Genomic DNA, 15,927 nt, shown 5'->3' with positions numbered 1-15,927 from the left:
GGACTCTACTGTGGGGAGTGTGAATTGCTACCATGTTTGGAAGGTAGTCTGGCAGTGATTTGCCCAAGGCCACACAGTCTCTCATTCCCCACACAGTGCCTGTTGGACCACCCCCTGATTTCTCAAATTGGGAGTTGCCCCATGTCTTCTTAGGAGTCCATGATGATTTTTGTTTTTCTTTCAAACACCATTTCCCAAGTTTGAATGACTTTACATTTCACTATTAATAAAAGGTGCCAAGAGTTGGGGGATATAAAAAATAATGGCCAAAGAGTGGTTTGAGACTAGAATTTGTGATGAGAATTAAGAAGAGGAATCAATGACAAGTAAATTAAAAATTGGGTTGTACTAACTTTAAGGAAGGCAGCCACTCAGCAGGAGGGAGGTGAGCTAGAAGACACTAGGAAAGAGGTGATAGTGAACTGAGCCTTGAAGTTGAACCTGGGGAAGGTACAAATAGACAGACTGAGCAATAGATCGTAACTCCATGATGCAGCAGGGACTGAGAGTTGGAACTGCTTGACAGCAGGGTTTGGTTGTTTGGTGTAATACAAATATGATAAGAGCTGTAGAGTCTTTTTCATTTTCATTTTCCTCTGCTCTCCTTCCCCCTAATCCCTAATCCCTTGTTATGAGTGTATGTTAAAGTCAATAAAGTATCTAAAGTATCTAGAGTAATGGAATGTCTCCACTGGGAGTTGGTGTAATGAGTAAAGATTGGTAATGATCTCATCAGTAGTTTCTCAGATGTATTTTTAAAATAAATGAAATGGTCTTGGGTCAAGTAAGTTTGAAAATATTCTTGTAATTTTATTATTGTTACTTCTTTCTTTATAGTTAATCAGTCCATTAGTTTAGTCACGCCACACTGAAATTATACCCCATTTTGCTTTTACAGGATCTGAATTGGTGACATTTCATTGGAATACCAAATTTTTTCCATATTCTATTTCAGTATTTCTGTCTTCTCCAAGAGCAATTAAGTTCAAGACTAAAATGACCTAAAAGTCTCTTCACTAGCAACTTAGTGCATGGAAGCCAGGCTTCAGGGAGCGATCATGCATGGAGGCTGCTCCTCAGATAAGAAAAGCATTGGATGGAGCGTGGGTGGGAAAGAGGGTGCAGTAGGTGGTGAAGGTGGATAGAAGAAAGAGACAGGACAAACAGAGAGAATATGGTTATGTGGTTAGCTAACAGCTAAAGTTAATTTTTCTAATCAATCCAGCAGAGAAGTGATTTTTCTTACTAAGTGACAGGCCAAATTGGTGTCTGAACAGATATGATGTAAGTAGCATCCAGTACCTGGAACAAAGGCAGTAAAGAGCTGCTCTATCCAGATCACCAATAGATTTGCTTCAATGTCAGTAAATCACTTTAGGAGACGATAACTGCCTTCAGGGTGCCTGGCAGAATACACACACACACACACACACACACAAGCACACACACAGTCATTCATCTGTGCTCATCATCTTTCGCTCTGAGACATGTGATTCTGACACTCATAGTCACAAGTCCATCACATAATGCGCAACCTCAGAGACTCTACCATGTCAGGCCCTGAAAGGTCCACACCTCCATCTACTGGGCTGGGCTTTGTGGAGCATGATCGGAAGTGTGCTCAAAAAGCCCCCTCCCAATACCACAGGACCTCCAATTCTACCATGTCCAGAGAGGGTTGCCCTCAGCCCTTGAAAAATGCAGATCCTCTCAGGTAGAGCAATATCCACTTAGGAGGTGGGGAAGTAGTCTAGGTGAGCCTCCCAACCTGGATATGTATGAGGACGGAGGCTTCTCAAGGATGGGGAAATGGTTCATATAGCAGGTAGAGAGGTGAGGATTGCTCTGAAAATTAAAAAAAAAAGTCAAGCAGTTGCCTATTGAGTCAACTCTGACTCATGGTGACGCCATGTGTGTCAGAGTAGAGCTGTGTTCCATAGGGTTTTTAGTGGCTGCTTTTTTAGAATTAGATAGTCAGGCCTTTCTTCCAAGATGCTTCTGGGTGGACAGGAACTTCCAGCATTTTGGTTAGCAGCTGAGCATGTTAACCATTTGCTTAACCAGGGACTCTCCTCCATAAATAGATACTATCAATTTCACAACTTTGCCTGGTTGGTGGAGTTCTCTAGCATACCTTTGGCCTTAGTGGTCTTTTTCACTCCCTTCCACCTACCATCCCTACCCCACACACTCCTACACCTTGATGTCTAAGGACAAACTCTCCCCCAGTGAGACATTCTCAGATCCACTGCATAAACTCCCAGAGAGGTGAGGCAGTCCCTGCCTAGAGGCACACATGGGCAAAGTTGTGCACTTGGCTCTGGCTACCCTGTTAGCTTTGGGGGCATCTCCACTCTCCTTGCTGTTGCAGAGCCATTTGCTGCTAAATCACCCTCCTCTTGGCACCCTGGACTGCTAAATTGGTCTCAACTTGCTGTACTTCCACCCACCACCTTAGTCATTATTCACTGGCAGCATTCAGAGAGTGGGTGTAGAGCAGCTGAACATTATATTCCTGCTGAAAAAAAGAGAGAATTGAGTATAGACTTGCAAGGAGAGATTAGAGAGAGAAAGAGGTAAAACTGAAAGCTAAGGAAGCAGAGCAACAAAGCTTTGGGGGCATGCCAGCACCTTTCTCTGGTGACATCAATGATGCAGGATGTCAGGGGCCAGTTATAGGTGAGTGGTCCTGGTTCATGAGGAGGAAAGGCAGACATTCTGGGGTGAAAGGGGCACACTCACAACTGAAGACTGACTGAAGGCGCATATGTTTGGTCTGGAGGGAGAAAAGGACATCAGCCATGGCAGGTGAGGACTCCACTCTCCATGAACTCCCTGTTCTCTGAATTCTACAGTACATACTGTCATTCCCATTGAGCATCTGTTCCCATGTATTAGTATTGAGCTTTTTATCTCTATTCTCCCTCCCTGCTTGCCTAGATTATAAACTCCTTGAAAGTGAAGTGTGTCTTATGCCTCCTATACATAGCACTGAGCCCTTAACAGAGTCAGGGTTAAACCCCAAATAACTGAGAGTGATGATGGTGAGACATAAGTGGCCCTTCCTACCTAGTTGTTTTAGACCTCAAGGCATCCAGCTGTCAGCCAATGGTTGACGGTTCAAACCTAAATCCACTAGCTGCTCCATGGGAGAAAGATGAGGCAATCTGCTTCCATAAAGATTTACAACCTTGGAAACCCTATGGGGCAGTTCTCCTGTGTCCTATAGTGTTACTATAAGTCAGAATTGACTCGATGGCAGTGGGTTTGGGTTTGGTGGTGCTGCACGAGGGAGTCCATGAGTGTTGCAAATGGTTAACATACTTGGCTATTGAAAACTCTATGGAGACCAGTTCTACTCTTGACACACATAGGGTTGCAATGAGTCAGAGTCAGGTTTATGGCAACTGGTCTGACTGGTGTCCCACACGGTCCCTGCGTGGCACAAATAGTTTTTGCTTGTCTACTAACTGAAAAGTTGGTGGTTTGAATCCACCCTGGTGATCTGCTTATGAAAAATCAGCCATTGAAAGCCGTATGGAGTATAATTCTACTCTGACACACATGAGGTCACCATGAGTTGGAATTGACTTGACAACAACTGTTCCTCTTCCCCCGGGGCTACAGAGTCAGGGGACCAAGGCAGGCAAAAGGAGAAAGAATAAGATGGAAACTCTAGATCTCAATTTGCCATTTTGGTGAGGAAGCCTCAGGGAAGAAAGGGTTACATCATAAAAAACAAACAAACAAACAAAAAAAAAAAACCCTAGACTGGCTAAGAAAGCAGAAACTTAGAGACCTGACCATCTCCCAATGGATGGGGCTCTCTTGGTTCATCCAGGGACTGGGTACTGCACTGGAGCAGCATCAGAGAGAGCAGAGTGGCCTTGACAAGAGGTTCTTGGCATCACTGATAACAAGTGTTAGGTCTCCCAGGGAGAGCTTACAAGGGGTTGGAGCACCTCTTCAAGTTGGCTTATGATCTGATGGGCCCTTGACCCAGGTTCTTCCCCTCCCACCCTCTGCTTGAAGATGTTGATGGGAAAACCCTGAGAACAGACATCTCTCCCACAGCCAAGGAGGCAGGGACACTTGGGAGCTGTGCTGAGAACATCAAGAGACAGAAGTCTGGGGGAGTAAGCCCTTCGGCTGTTCTTGACCTTCTGCCCTGCCTGTCTCTAAGAGGAAACCCCAGCCCCATGTGTCTCCAGGAAGCCTGTTCTCAAGTCATACCCTGCACTTGAGCATGGACGTCAGGGGCAGTAGGATTTCAGAAGTCCTGTTTGAGCACTCAGACTGCTTTCTTTATTTATTGTAACCTTCAGACACTTCCAGCTTAGACTCCCCTTGCTCCTCCCCCTGGAAAGGCATCTGAGTGGTGCAGGTGGAGGAGGCAGGGAAGGGATTGGACTGTACTCACATACTGAGGAGGCAACCTCCCCCTCCTCACAGATCACATCCCCCCTGCCCCCCAGCCCTGAAGCCTTGGTGGCGCCAGCAGACAAACCGCACTGCAGGCAGGTGGGAAAACAAGAGAGGCATAGCGCAGCCCCCAGCCTCCACCTGCACTGTAAAGCGAGCTTCTCACTGAAGGAGGCCCACAAGGGAGTCCCCAGCTGTCTTGACTCCTCCCCCTCTGTGGCCTGCAGCTGCCCCAGTTCAAAGGCTCTGCAGCCTAGATGAGCAGAAGGCTTGGCTTTATTCTTGAGACTAAATTTCCTCATCTAGCAGACTAGGAGCATCAGGCTCTCAGCTCCCTTGAGACAGCTAACAATACCTTGGGCATCGTTTGATTTAGAATCTTTCTCTTGATACAGTTACCTTTGTAGAGCCACAGACAGGACAGGACCTCCAAGTCTATGTTCCAAGATTTATCAGGTAACTAAAGAGCCTGAGTTGAAGAAATGTCAAGTATTCTGTATAGAAACACAAAATCTTAGGGCTGACAGTATCTGTAAATATCATTCTATCCAGCGCCCCCACCCCAAAACCCCAAATACTTATTCTCTAAAAAATGTTCTTCTCCAAATTGCATTTTCTCTACTTACCTTCAAGAACTCCTGCTCTGGGCTCTCGGATCCCAGTTCTTTCTACTTTGTTGTTGTTATGTGCCGTCAAGTTGGTCCCAACTCATAGCGACCCCTCCTTGGGTTTCCAAGGCAGTATCACTATGGAAGTAGATTGCCCCATCTTCCTTCTGAGGAAGGAACTTTAGTTCCATTCTATTAAAGTCATTGAATGCTAGATTCATGTGAAGCACTCTGGCAGATATGGAGATGTACAAAGGTGAGCAGGACACAGATCATGCCACAAGGAGTCACTGATCTGGCTCTTTGCTTGTTAAATAATATTTTATTGTGTTTTTGGTGAAGGTTTACAGAGAAGTTTAAGTTCCCATTCAGCAATTTCTACACTAATTGCTACTGAACAGTTAGTTACATTGGTTACATTATTGATCTGGTTTTGAGGGATGAGACAGATAACATATAAAAATCAGTGTATGAAACAGAATTTGTATAAAAAGTTTTTGCAGAAGATATGAAACTTGAAGGCTGGATATGATTTTAACAGTCAGAGTGGAGGGGTTGGCAAAGATAGGGGACAGCAAGTGGTGGTGGTGGTGGGGATCCTAGAAAGGTAAGTGGGAGGCAGAATGAGGAGGGTCTTGCATACATAGCTCAGGAGCTTAGATGTTATTTGGCAGGCAGCAGGGACTCATTGAAAGTGTTTGATCAGAGAAGTGGTATAGCAGACCTTGGTTTTAGGATAGTTAATCTGGCAATGGAGTATAGAATGGGTTTGAGGGTAGAGAGAGTTAAAAAAAATACATTATTTCTAGAAATAATAGTATCTATTAGAATGCCTTTCCATCTTTGAAGAGCCTGGTGGCACAGTAGTTAAAATGCTTGGCTGCTAACCAAATGGTTGGAATTATAAAATCACCAACCACTCCATGGAAGAAAGATATGGGCAGTATGCTTCCGATAAAGCCTTGAAAACCCTACAGGGCAGTTGTACTCCATCCTCTAGGGTCGCTAAGAATTGGAATCTACTTGACAGCAGTGGGTTTGATTTGGGGTTCCATCTTCATGCTTTATTTCTGGTCGATAGCACGTGTTCCCAAAGATCTCGGCAGCTGGGGAAGTATTTTGGGCAGCTGAAGCTTCAAGGTGAGGGAAGTTCCTAGTTCAAGGTCAAAGATTAGGTCAGTCGTCAAAGAACTGGATCTAGAACTTTTTTATAACAGCATATGTGGGTAACAACTCCCCATTTGGGGCCTGGAAGGAATCACAGAGGGTTTTTGTCTATTTGTTTGTTTTTAATGGATGAAGACACAGAGACGGAAAGGGACTTGATAAGGTCCCAAGCTGGTTGGTGGCAGAGCCAGGACTAGTGCCCTCAGTTCATGGCTCTTTTCAGTACACCTGTTACCAAAAACCCAGTTGCTACCGAGTCTATTCCAACTCTTGGTGATCCTGTATATGTCAGAATAGAACTGTGCTCCATGGGGTTTTCAGTGGCTGATGTTTCAGAAGTAAATCAGCAGACCTTTTTTCAAAGGTACTTCTGAGTAGACTCAACTTCCAGCCTTTTGGTTAACAGGAGAGCATGTTAACCATTTGATCCACCCAAGGACTCCCTTTCTACTACACCCACTGCTAGTTGTGAATGAGGACTGAAGGGCTGGTAGAACTCAACAGATCCTCATACCTTAAGTGTTACATGCAGGTTTGCCCCAGGGGACATATAATAATGTATTAGTAGTGAGATGTTTTCAGTCTGTGTGAATTTTTCACCCCATCCAAGCCGAGGGAGTTCCTGGACTGCAGTGATAGCTGATAATATTTTTTTCCTCCCCTTTCTTTTTTCCTGGGTGTATTAGATGTTTTGTTTCCTTATGTTCTTCTTTTTCCTTTATTTTAAAGGTTCTGAGAGGCTTTCGAGATACTGTGACAACATAGGCTTACTATGCAACTCCATAGCTGCCACCAAAAACAAGTCCTCTGCCTTTCTCATATGTGTATACAGCATAAATCAAACCCAAACAAAATGAGAGAGTTGCCAGGTGCCAGTTAGCTGCACTAACCACCAAGAGCGTTGACTCTACATAGGCAGAGATTGCCAGACAGGAGGCAGATACACTTCCAGATGCCAGATGGGATGTTGGTGACAGGGTGGGAGAGATAGGACTTGCCAAGCAGTAACATCCCTCAGCCTCAGAAGATCAGGGTGCCATAGCAGGTGTCTCCCTGCTCCTAGCTATGAAGCTCTCAGAATAGCATTTCCTGTTTTTCTCTGGAAGCTTCCTCAACTTGGTGCTACCAGAGAGCCTTCTTGCCGGCTTAAAACCCAGCTGGTCAAGGGAGGGGTGAGACTGGCAGTGTTACTGTGAAGAACAGGCTCATTTGTTTCTAGTGTGGTGGTACTTGGAGATATGACCTTCCTCAGGAAACATCTCTGTCCATGCTGTGCTCCCTGAGTCTCTCGGGGAGTTAATCCTCACCTTGACAGCAGCCCATAGCTCTGGTACAGAGAGCTGGTGAGTCTGAAAGAACATGAGCTTTTTCAAGCTTGTCAACCCTGCGGACCAGTTTAGGAGTTGATAGTGAAAAGAACATGGGTTTTGGAATAAGACAGACCAGTGTTCAGATCCTAGCTCTGCTACCAGTTAGTTGTGTACCATCAGGCAAGTCACTTAGCTTCTCTGAACCTGCTTTCTCATCTGTAAACTGTATTGTGTCTCATACAGAATTTTTGTGACAAGTATAAGAGCCAATAAAAGTAAAAGCAAGTGAAACATAATAGGAGCTCAATTTATATTAGCCCCACCCCTGTCCTATCAGCTCCAAGTGATGGAAGTGGAACATGAGTCTACCAGATGTGCAAAGGTGAGCAAGACCCAGACCCTGCCATGAGGAGTCACTGGTCTGGTGTTGGGAGATGAGACGGATGAGAAAGACATTGCAGGAGGGCTGTGAGCCCTTGTCACAGTACATGTTGAGGGGCTTGGGGAGGGACCACAGTGTCTGTTGCTCTCTTATCCCCTTATTCTGGCAAAGGGAAACAATACAAGAGGAAATAGTTTACACCTTTGTCACTCTGGGCTTCCATTTACGTTGCCAATTTGACTAAATTAAAGTAGACTAAAGGCTTATGAGGTTATATAGAACAGCTAAGTGTGACATCCCTTGAATGTACTGAGGTCGAGACTCCCCATGAAAATGAATCTCTTGCTCTGATTGGCTGATACCAACTGTGTGTGAAGTGGAGTTGGTGCTGAGGGGGATAGGGCTTGGAGATGCTCCAAGGCAGCTGGGCTTTCTGTCCAGCCTCAGAAAAGACCACACAAAGCCATCTCGAGCAGGTGGGTGTGGAACAGAATTTAGGGAAGGAAGATTTTTTTCCCCAGGGCAAGTTCCTGGATAGAGGAGCAAAGTTTGTACTCTTCTTTTTTCCTTCCTCCTGTCTCTGTTTCAAAGCCAATGTCTTTCCCATCTGGATTATTTTCTGGATTATGTAGCACATAAGGTCAGGAAAGAGACAGGAAGGAAAACAAATAAGATGAAACTTCTTCACTCTTGATTCAATTTGTGAAGGTTGCACAGATGGGAGAGGGGCCAGGCTGAGCTGACTCTTACATAGGAGAATGCAAAAGACATGTCCAAAACTAGAAAACCAAACCAAACGCACTGCTGTCAGGTCGGATCCGACTCATAGCGACCCCTCCTTGGGTTTCCAAAGCAGTGTCACTACAGAAGTAGATTGTCCAACCTTCCTTCTGAGGAGTGGCTGGTGGTTTTAAACTGCTAGCTTTCTGGTTAGCAGTCAAATGCCTTAAGCACTACGCCACCAGAGCTCTTAAAGACATGTCAGAGAGTCCAATTCTGCATGAAAGTTGGAGGAAAGACATGTCAGAGAGTCTAATTCTGCATGCAAGTTGGAAAAACATCTATTCTGCCTAAATAGCATTAAAAGAGATGGGGGCAGTCTGAATGAACTGTGCTGTTGGGACACACTATCCCTGCCAGGGACACACACATGGATCTTCCATCCCATGTGAAATGGCAGGCTAGAGTTTTAATACACCTCCAGAGAGCTCAGTATTGCTTTCCTTCTCTTTCTTTTCTTTTTTAAAGTGTTGGAAATTTTTCACTGTAATGGTTTAGCCCAGAGAGTTGAAGTGACTTCTGCACACAGCTGTTAGGTACCTTTGATTTGACACTAGAATCTGAATCTTCGGTATCCAGTGTTTTCTCCATTCTAGCATGTTGGTGTCTATGGAAGAGAAAGCAGTGGCTCCGCCAACATGGCACTCACATCACTTTAGCGATACCTAGGAGAGTGGATACTGTATTATTTGTGCAACTCAGTTGTAGGACCCTCTGATTCCAGGACTAGGAGTGCTCGAAAAGATCTCAGAGAGCTACCCAGAATCAAAGGAGGCCGGGAGACTTCCCTCGGGCAGTCTCAGCCCTCCCCCCTCTAAATTATGTGGTTGTGGGAACCTCCCACCTGTGGGATTGAGACTCAGTTCAAAGGCCTGCCCTCTGCACAATCCCAGGGACAGTTATTAAACTCCCACTTGACCTTGCCTTGTGGATTCAGAAGCTGATGAGAGATAACGAATTTAAAGACATACAAGGTAGGAATTAGACCACACTCTCATTGGCATAAAGTGGTTTTTGGGAAGCCTGCCAAGAGTCAAAAATAATGATGCTTCGTTGAGGCTGTATGCTGCTTAAGAACCCAGTTAAGAGCCTAGGGAGATGTGTCCTGGGACAAGAAAACAGAATGAGGAGATGGCAACACAAACTGAGAGCCCCTCATCCCTACTTTTCATCCCCTCTTTTCCATTTAGGCAGACTAGGGAATGAGAACTGTGTTCATTGCCTGAGCCTAGAGCGATGAAATGAGGGATTGGGGGCAGGTGAGGAACTTTTAGGAGCTGCCAATTGTGAGTCCAGTCTAATTGCAGTGTAGTATCCCTGCCATGCTCGGACCTGCTCTGGCTATACAGGCTTCTGGGGCAACCGGGACAGGTGTCTGCAGGAAAAACATGCCAGGGGGATTTAAATGATCAGCTACTAGTCTACTTGACCCACTTCTCCTGAGGGTCAGAAAGGGCTTTGGGGATCTCAGCCTTTGCAGGCAAATAAATATGTTTCTATATTGAGTGGTAATAAGGTGGCTTCAGAAGACTGAGTCTGTTTTCCACGACTTGTGACTCTGAAGGTTTCTCTTGCCAGAGGGCCTTGTGGTCACGGAATGTGCAGTGCATACCAGATCCATGCAAGATGAGCACTGCTTGGTGCAAACTAGTCTGCACTATTTCAAGCACACTCTTTCTGCCCCAAGCCACTGAGCTGAGACACATCCTGGATTCCTCCACACTGTTCTCCTCCCTCCCCTCCCTGGGCTCAGTTGTAAAGGACTTGCCACAGGTCCTCCTTTTGAGTCTTTTCAAGGAAGTGGGAGAAGTGGGTTGAATAGTGGCAACAAGAGACTGGAGAAGGTGGATGCTCCATGTGTTGCAGCCCAAGAGGAAGTCAGGCCAGAGACCTATCAGAATACCCTGGAACTAATGGACAACAGCAGCTTGGAAGCTTAGTGGGCAGTGAGTTTATGTTAATGGGAGAGGGAATCATTCAGAAAAGGAGGATGAGAATGGTTACCCACACACCTTGAAAAATGTAATCAGTGTCACCGAATTGTACATGTAGAAATGTTGAATTGGTTTATGTTTTGCTGTGTATATTCTCAACAACAAAAAATAAAATATTTAGAAAAAAAGACATACGCTGGGGAAAAGACAAGGCTTGCTTGACCTCAGACACACAAGGTTAGCTAATTTTAATGGCTGTGACTTAGAGAAGATACAGAGGGAAAAGAGGGGATGGCTCTAACCAAAAACAGCCTGGCCCCTCTGACGCCCTATAGTACCAAGGCCACAGGCTAGGACTACCTCTTCCTAGACACACACACGGATGTCCTTCTCTCTGGCTGCTGTTCTGTGACTTCCCTTTGCGCCGTGTATTAGTTCTTTCCATGTGGCAGGCTCTGTGCTGGGCACTAGGAATAGCATGTGGAACAAAACAGACAGTGCCCTGTCCTCAAGGAGTTGATAACCTATTTGATAGAGCAGTAATTGCTAAGCACTTTTAAGATAAAGTCCCACAGGTGATTGATAGGTAATTACTAATCTTTTCAAAATCTAATCGTTAAAGGCCTCAAAAGGAAATGTCTCCAATTTTTTTAGATAATGAAAGAAAAGAAGTAGAACCCTGGACCCAGCAAAATTACAGGAAAATATATCAGTTTGAGCCTAAAGTTAGTGTCCAGCCATCTAGCCATGTCTTGAGTCACCAAGTCCCATATGTTTAAAAACCAAAAAGACAAAAAACATTTATTAAGTTCTTAATTGTATCCCAGGCCCTTTATAAATAGAATTTCGTCAGTATTTACAACAACTGTGAGGTATCCACTGTTAGGCTAGAGTGTAAAAGGGATTTTACAGACTGAAGCCAGGGGTCAGGGCATGGTGGGAGGTGGAGGAGGGGCAAGGGTCATGAGATAGGGTTAAGTTTAGGTCTAAAAGAGTAGATAAACCTGTGGCCAGAAGGCCAGGAGTCACTGACCTCTCATGAGGACTGTGCTGAGCAGAGAGTCCTATGAAAGGTCTGATGATGCTGGAAAGAGAGAGTAGTGTGGTATGGCCCAGTGTGCTAGTGACTTAACAGCCTGGGTTTGAAGCCAGGCACTGCTACTTGCCAGATGTAAAACCTGAGACCTCATTTCCTGCATCTGTCAGATGGAATAATAATAATAATACGTACCTCAGTGGATTGATGTGAGACTTGTACCAGATCATGTGTATATGGTGCATAGGACAGTACTCAGTGAGCTGGAAACACTCCAGCAGTGGGAGCATAGAAGAAACATTGTCTTCCTGCTGGAAATCCACAGGACAGGGCTCTGCTGCTTTAGTTTGGGCTTCTGCCTCTGCTGTCTCCCAGCAGCCTGTCCTCGTTATTGGTGACTCCCTTCCTGAGCTGTGGGAGGTTGGTGATCAGCCTTCTCAGAGCAGGCTCCTGACAACATCCAGGTCCTGATTCCTTAGCCTGGTGATGATTTAAGAATCCCCCAGCTGTGTGGGGGAGGCAGTCAGCAGGAAGGCAAGCCCTGCTCAGCAGTCTGCCAACACCATTACAGCTTCTCTGCCTCTTCTCCCTCTTTCCTTCTTTCTGTGGAGGGGAAAAGGCTTGCTAGGCTTTTTCTAAGACTGATTCGGAAGAACTAGGACTAAGCACTGGGGGCAGGGGCAGGTGGGAGGTGGGTAGACAGCACAGCCCAGCTTCCCCACTTTGAGGACCTCAGCCAGGAACACTCTTGAGTGGAGGAGGTCCCATCTCATTTAGTGTTGGCACAGCTGCAGGTGGCCTAGGGGAGGGGACAGAGACCCTGCAGTATTCTTTCTCTTGCTTCATTCACTCCTTTACTCCACTCTGGACCTCATCCTGGGAGCATTGCTAAAGCCACCCTACCACCTTTGTCCTAGGAATGGCACAGGTTCTATTATGTAGCGGGTGGAATCAAGAACCAGGATGAGCTCATGAATATTCTTAAGAGCTAAGAAGGTGGGAGGGGAGTGAAAGAAAGAGGGTGGGTGGACAGGAGTATAGATTTAGCTTCTGGCCTTCTACTCCTTACTGAGCATCTGTTGATCTGCAGGTGTCTAGCCCTGGGCTAGCCCTGTGCTAACAGCAAAGGGAACGTAAGCAGGTAGTCAGGGCCCCTGCCTTGGAGGGTTCAGAGCCCCACTGAGGAGCCAAGCTGCTTGGCAGAGAGCAAACAACATGTATATAAAGTCAGGAGATAGTGCCTACTTAGGAACTCACACAGGATTGGTTTCAGTCCTGGCTGTGCCCGTCTTCTCCGTGTGCTATCTGACAAGTTCTTTGTCCTCTCAGCCTCACTGCTTTATTGACAAATAGGGAAGGAGAACCACTCCTCGGATATTGTGAGAATTTTTAAATGTATTTCTTTAAGTATAGCATGCATATGGAAATGTGCACAATTTGTGGATAGATTTTCATATAATTAGAACCCAAGTCAAGAGACGGAGCATTACAAGCATCCAGAAACCGCTTTGGTTCCCCTACCAATCAGTAGCACTCCCCATCATATAGGTATGTATGTATGTGTATATATGTGTGTGTGTGTGTATGTATATATATGTGTGTGTGTGTGTGTATATATGTGTGTGTATATATGTAAGGGCGGTCTGGTAGCATAATGCCTCAGGCATTTGCTAACAAGAAGGCTGGCGGTTCAAACCCACTCCTTGGAAGGAAGATTGGGCAATCTACTTTTGTGTGTGTGTGTGTGTGATTTGGGTGAAAGTTTACAGAGTAAATTCACTTTCCATACAGCAGTTCACATATACTTTGTCTCATGACATTGACTATAATTTCCCACATGCAACAACTCCCCTCCCACTTCTGCCCCATAGTTATTTCTTCCCTGTGCCTTTCCCTCCATGCATCCCTGCCCCCTAAGCTGTCTCCCTGTACATATACAGCCCTTCTAGTCTCCCATGATTGTTCTCTCCAAGGAGTGTATCTACCTAGTGTAAATGTTCACTTCATATGCCTGTCTTTTGTTTGGCTAGTAGCCACAGGAGTGGGTTTAGTTCCTGACCTGAAGGGCAGATAGGGGCCATAGTCTCAGGGGTTCCATCAGGTTCTATCAGACTAGCAAACCTGGTCACTTTTTATTTTTAATTATTTTGACTTTTGTTCCACATTGTTCTCCCACTCTATCCAGGATCTCCTACAGAGATCCCCCTCTGAGTGGTTGACAGTGGTAGCTGGTCACAGTCTAGTCCTTCTGGTCTCATAGTCGTACAGGTTAAGGATTGCATGGTGACCAGTCCCTTGGACTAATTGTTTCCATGTATCTTTGGTTTTCTTCATTCTTTGCTCTAGACAAGGAGAAACCCATTGTTGCATCTCGATGCCCGCTTGCAAGATTTTAAAATCCCAGTCACTACTCACCAAAGTAGGATGTGGAACAATGTTTTGTGTAGTATGTTTTGCCAATTGAGCTTGATGCCCCCTGAGACTATGGTCTCGATGGGCAATCTACTTCCGTAGTGATACCGCCTTGGAAACCCAAGGTGGGGTTGCTATGAGTCAGATCCGACTCAATGACAGTGAGTTTGGTTTGAGGGAGAGAGAGAGAGAAAGAGAATGTTCCCTTGGTGTAGTGCCTAAGGCATTTGACTGGTAACCAAACGACGACAGTTCAAACCTATCAGACACTCCTTGGAAGGAAGGTTGGATAATCTACTTCTGTAGAGATACCACCTCAGAAACTGAAGGAGGGGTCACTATGAGTCACAATCGACTTGAGGGAAGTGAGTTTGGTTTTGGTTTTTATATACATATATGGAGCTCTGGTAGTGTAGTGCCTAAGGCATTTGACTGCTAACCAGAAGGCTGGCAGTTCAAACCCACCGGCCACACCTTGAAAGGAAGATTGGGCAATCTACTTCGCCTTGGAAACCCAAGGAGGGGTCGCTATGAGTTGAATTCGACTCGAGGGCAGTGAGTTTGGTTTTCTTTCATATATATATGTATGTGAATATAATATATATATGTTGTTGTTGTTGTTGTTATGTGCCGTCAAGTCGGCCCCGACTCATGGCGACCCCTCCTTGGGTTTCCGAGGCAGTATCACTACGGAAGTAGGATTGCCCAACCTTCCTTCCGAGGAGTGGCTGGTGGGTTTGAACCACCAGCTGTCTGGTTAGCAGGCAAGTGTCTTAGCCACTATGCTACCACTATGTACGTACATATATATATATATATATATATATATATGTATTTTTTAACCTCTTTTTTGATCTTCTATTCAGTGGAATCACACAATAGGTACTCTGTTGTGAGAGATTCACCTGTATTGTTGTGTGTACCAGTAGGACACACAGTTGTGTGTCATTCTAATATTCTACCGTATGAATATACCATGGCTCATTCATTCTACTCTTGGTGGGCACTTAGGTTCCAGACTTTTCCAGTTTGAGGCTGTTACACATAATGCTTTAGGTCTTGCAGTAAACGTGTGAACATTTCTACTGTGTATACATCTGGGAATGGAATTGCTAGGTCATAAGATGTGCATATATCCAACTTGAATGTTTTTGTTATTGTTAATTGTCATCGAATTGGCTCAGACTCTTGGTGACCTTACAGAAAAAAAAAAAAAAAAGAAACATTGCTGGGTCACGTGCCACGCATGGATGGTGCAAGCAGTTTATTCTTGGCTACTAACCAAAAGATTTGTGGTTGAACCCATCCAGTGGCATCATGAAAGATCCTTATGGAGAAGTTCTACCCTGTAACATATGAGGTTGCATGAGTTGGAATTGACTCTGCAGCAAGTGTGGGGTTTTTTTTGTCCCATCTTCATGATTGTTAGTATGATTGAGTCCACTGTTGCGGCCATTGTGTCAGTCCATCTCACTGAAGCTTTACGTAATTTTTATTGAATCTTTTACTTTACCAAATATGATGTCCTTTTAATAGATACTGCCAAACATTTCCCCAGGGTGGTTGAGCATATTTTCATCCCTACCAGCAATATATGAAAGGTTCATGTGGTCCGCAGCCTTTTCAGTATATTGCCAAGCTTTCTCATTTTAGACATCCTAGTGGATGTGTATTGTTGTTGTGTGTTGTCCAGTTGATGCTGACTTACAACAACCCTATAAGACAAAGTAGAACTGCCCCCGTAGGGTTTCCATATCCCTAAAGAATGTTGATGGGATCTGGATTGGGATTGCATTGAATGTACAGATTGCTTTGGGTAGAACTGACATTTTCACAATGTTTAATCTTCCTATCCACGAGCATGGGATGTTCTTCC

The sequence above is a fragment of the Orycteropus afer genome, unplaced genomic scaffold (assembly GCF_000298275.1).
Source record: "Orycteropus afer afer isolate SDZICR_OR568_19922 unplaced genomic scaffold, OryAfe1.0 scaffold00024, whole genome shotgun sequence".
Lineage (NCBI taxonomy): Eukaryota > Metazoa > Chordata > Mammalia > Tubulidentata > Orycteropodidae > Orycteropus > Orycteropus afer.
The sequence above is the reverse complement of the archived record's forward strand: the minus strand, read 5'-3'. Positions refer to the sequence as shown.